Source organism: Monopterus albus, unplaced genomic scaffold, assembly GCF_001952655.1.
Source record: "Monopterus albus unplaced genomic scaffold, M_albus_1.0 scaffold267.1, whole genome shotgun sequence".
Taxonomy (NCBI): Eukaryota; Metazoa; Chordata; class Actinopteri; order Synbranchiformes; family Synbranchidae; genus Monopterus; species Monopterus albus.
In genome coordinates, this window is record NW_018128147.1 from 474,291 (window position 1) to 479,269 (window position 4,979).

The window sequence follows — 4,979 nt, forward strand, 5'->3', positions numbered from 1 at the left end:
TTAAATTATAAAATTCATGCTATACGCACCACCAAAAAAAGATTCTGTATTTCAATGAGTGGGGTAAAACTATGGAATAATTTAAATATGGACATAAACAGTAAGAAAATTAATGAGTTTAAACACAGATATAAGGGTATGTGTCAATCAAGATATGGGCAAGAACAGGCTTAATGATTAATCAGATGGGAGTGTGGATGTAGAATATGTATCCATGTAGTAATACTGCTTGCAAACCAATGATGATAAGATGATGTTAGGGGGTAGGACTAGATAAGTCTAACTTCTTCCTACTCCGTTCAAGCATGTACTAGGTATAAGCAAATTGAAAATATTTTTGTGGATATGTCTGGAATTATGTGTGATTACATACTGACTGTTGTTACATGTTTGAAAGAATCAATAAATCAAATCAAATCTATCAAATCAAAATTAACACTTCCTCAAAGAGCCAGAGTGTACTGGCTTATAATAATTTCTCAGTACAGTGACATCTGAGGGTTTAAGGAGGTAGCTGCTACAATAAACTACAGGTTGTTGTTATTTGGGAGGTTTGGGGTCTTATCCTAAATTAATAACATGATAGAGGGAGGTCTGCAGGCAACTCTGTTCGCAGGTTCATGGTAGTCAATTACTGAGTGAATATCTCCATCATACAACCTCAAGCAGTGTTTGGAGCTTTAATATGTTTCAAATATGCCACCTTAGTGTGAGAGGTAAGTTTTATTCCTATGTCCAGGGGTTAGCATATCATGGCCTTCAAACACTGGGCATCCACATCAGTGAGGGAAACATGTTTCCTAACTGTGCATATGACAAACACTTTGACCTAGAGGAAACAAAGCACTGGACCAATGTTAAAGTAACATTAGAAATGCCTTCTCAGCAGAACCTAAGCCTCATTTTGGTACACCAAATGGCTCAAGGCGAAACCAGTCACAATGAAAACTGTTAACACCTGGACTGACTGTGCACAGGCCAGCCTGCAGGGCTGTCTAGAGGCCACAGACTGGAACATCTTCCAAGGGGGCACAGACAATATCCATGAATATGCAGAGACTGTGAATATTTACATCAGTTGGTGCACATCCATATGTGCCCCACCCAGAACTGTGCATATCTTCCCCAACCAAAAACCCTGGTTATATGTTGACCTAAAACAGAAAATCAGGAAGAGGCGGGAAGCTTTCAAGGCAGGGGACCAAGGGGAGTACAGGAGAGCCTGGTATGAGCTACAGAGGTCTATTAGATCTGCAAAGAGGGCATGCTTCCAAAAACTGGAGAGCTGTTACCTGAATAGCAACACACGCAGCATGTGGCAGGGAATCCAGACACTCACAAAGTACCGGAACAAATCAACGATCACAGTTTCCCATGACATTACCCTCCCAGACAGCCTTAATAAATTCTATGCTAGGTTTGACAAGCTGAACATGGATATCCCTCAAAATCCCCCTGTGCCCTGGGGGACACTGCTTATCAGGTAACGCACACAGGTTCTGAAGGCCCTGAAACCGGTGAATCCGCCATAAGGCTGTGGGATCAGATGTCTCCCCTAGAGATCTGACTGCCTGTGGGGATCAACTAGCTAGTGTGTACACAGACATCTTCAACCTGTCTTTAACCCAAGCAGTAGTCCCTCACATTTTCAAAAAATCCATCATCGTACCGGTCCCTAAGACATCAGACACATCCACTCTGAATGACTTCAGGCCAGTGGTGCTCAAATCAGTCGCCATGAAGTGCTTAGAGAAACTGGTCCTCACACACATTAACCACATGGTTCCAGACACCATAGAGGTTCCAGACACCATAGACCCCCTCCAGTTTGCCTACTGCCCCAGTAGATCAGTGGATGACGCAGTAGCTCTGGCTTTATTCCACACCCTGACACACCTGTACAACAGCGGAACATATGTTAGGATGCTCTTCCTGGATTATAGTTCTGCATTCAACACCATTTGCTGATTGAGAAGCTGACAGACCTCGATGTCCCGACTCCCACCTGTAACTGGATTTTGGACTTCCTGACTGAAAGACCACAGGTGGTCAGAATGGGAGGGCGGGTGTCTGCAGAGATCACAGTCAGCACAGGATCACCACAGGGCTGCTGTCTCAGCCCCAAACTCTTCACTCTGTACACCCACAACTCTCTCCCCAACCATGACAACACCATCATCATTAAATATGCTGATGACACCACCATCCTGGGCTTCATCAAGGGGGGAGAGACGAGTCGGGCTACAGAAGCTTGGTGAAAGACATCCTGGTTTATGTAAAGAATGACCTCATCCTCAACATAACCAAGACGAAATAATAGTAGACTTCAGGAAGAACCCCACCTCTCTGCTGCCTCTGACCATCAAAGTGTCTGAGGTGTAGAGGGCTGACAAGTTCCTGGGCCTTCAGGTGACATCTGACCTGAGCTGGCTGCTAAACACAGCTGCTACAGTGAAGAAAGCCCAGCAGCGGCTGTACTTCATCAAGCGGCTCAGAAAAGCTGGTTGGACCATCGCCCTCTCACCCAGGCTTATAGAGGACTGGTAGAGAACATCCTCACTACTGGCATCACAGTCTGGTATGGTAACATCACACAGGCAGAGAGGAAGGCTCTTCAAAGGGTCATAAGGACTGCAGAGAGGATCATTGGGACTGAGCTGCCTTCTATGGACACACTGTACACACGGTGCTGTCATAAAAGAGCAGAGAACATAATCAGAGACCCAGTCCACCCAGCTCACACTTTGCTCAGACACAAAAACTGCACCCACAACCTCAGGCACAGCAGAGCGGACAGTATCACACACAGAACAAGATTTTGCAGCAGCTTTTTCCCTGCCACAGTAAGACTGATAGCAAATGCAAAATATGAAAAACCTGTGCAATGACCCCTCATTACCTTGCTAAGTAGAAGACCATATACAATTCCACTATGTGCAATATCTGAAACTTCCTATTTTACCTGCTATCTTATTCCTGTATCAACCATTTTGTATTCTTGGGTGATCTTATATTTAGACTAGGCGTTCGTTCTTTTCGATTTAAACTTTACTTGACTCCAGGAGAGGCCTCCACAAGAATTCCTATATGCCTAGACTGTGTGTTTATGCATAAATGGTGAATAAAAATCTTGAATCTTTCTGCCTTCCACGTTCTGTTTTGCCATGGTTTTTGCAGTTTAGTGTTTTCATATTAAATATTTAATCTGTAGTCTGGTAAAATGTTTGGAAAGAGCTTCTGACAATAATCCAACAGTCCAACCCCTTACTATAGTCCTGGCACTTGTGTTCATGCTGAAAGTGCCCACAGTGATGTGTCCAAATGTCAGGTAATGATCAAAAGCTGAAGATGGTGATGCTGATGAAGCCTGAAAAAAAGAGTTGCTAACTTGCAAAGAAACTGATATACCAAGTATATGCACGAACATCCATCACTGATTAAAAGATATCCTTAATATGATGCAAAAAAAACTCTAATTATGCCATTACTGACTTTCTGAGGAAGACTGAGGGGGATATCCCTAAAACAAGCCAAACATTGTCCTCTATGCAATGAAGCCAGCACAGTCTGTGATGAAAGCACCAATTTTGTTACTAGTGTCACGCCTGAGTCACTTGTGCTTCCCTCGCCAATGACTGAATAGTTAATGAAATGTATCCTTCCCGAGAGGGCTGGGCAGTAGACAAATCTAGGTTTGTTAGCGCTGCAGGGGCTGTTGGAGAAGCAAAGAGTGCTCAGAGAAAGTCTGCTTTTTCTCTCTAATCTCTTCCCACAAGGAGCGCTGCACCTGCCACTTTTACCTCCAGGACATAGCACAGTCTACTTTTGGCTTCGAAGCTCTCAGTGTCTTCTGGCATAAATATAGCATTTTCCCACTTATGATTTTGAGTAAACACTGTACAAGACATGTTTCTGACATGATATTGATCACTATCTGCATACAACATCAGCTGTGTTAACCTGAATTCAAAAAAACTTCACTTCTTTGTGAATCACTGTATTGGCTGACTTGTGCTGTTGGTTTTTCAGTCTGAAGGATCTTACTGTCATCCTTCTTTCACACTTTCATTCAAGCTGCATTGTTGATTTGCTATGAAAACTATGCCAGCATACAGTGCACTGAGTTTGGAATGAAGCAGTGAAAAGCGTCTTTGAGCTTTGTCCGAACAAAATCAGCTTTGTCGTGTGACTGCTCTCAAGAAATTCTTCCTGTCGAGCACCAGTTCCATTTGGTTGGGAATGAAATCTTTCTTGAGGCTTTACAGTGGGTACGGAAATTATTCAGACCCCCTTAAATTTTTCACTCTTTGTTATATTGCAGCCATATGCTAAAATCATTTAAGTTCATTTTTCCTCATTAATGTACACACAGCACCCCATATTGACAAAAAAACACAGAATTTTTGACATTTTTGCAGATTTATTAAAAAAGAAAAACTGAAATATCACATGGTCATAAGTATTCAGACCCGTTGCTGTGACACTTATATATTTAACTTAGGTGCTGTCCATTTCTTGTGATCATCCCTGAGATGGTTCTACACCTTCATTTGAGTCCAGCTGTGTTTGATTATACTGATTGGACGTGATTAGGAAAGCCACACACCTGTCTATATAAGACCCTACAGCTCACAGTGCATGTCAGAGCAAATGAGAATCATGAGGTCAAAGGAACTGCCTGAAGAGCTCACAGACAGAATTGTGGCAAGGCACAGATCTGGCCAAGGTTAAAAAAAAAATTTCTGCTGCACTTAAGGTTCCAAAGAGCACAGTGGCCTCCATAATCCTTAAATGGAAGACGTTTAGGACGACCAGAACCCTTCCTAGAGCTGGCCGTCCGGCCAAACTGAGCTATCAGGGGAGAAGAGCCTTGGTGAGAGAGGTACAGAAGAACCCAAAGATGACTGTGGCTGAGCTCCAGAGATGCAGTCGGGAGATGGGAGAAAGTTGTAGAAAGTCAACCATCACTGCAGCCCCCC

At 43.3% G+C, this 4,979-nt stretch overlaps 1 protein-coding gene across 10 annotated transcripts in view; it reads left to right on the top strand.

Annotated features, from left to right (window-relative positions):
• Positions 1-4,979, top strand: part of LOC109972718 (phosphatidylinositol-binding clathrin assembly protein-like) — a 99,407-nt gene that overhangs the window by 88,688 nt on the left and 5,740 nt on the right. The window lies entirely within an intron of this gene.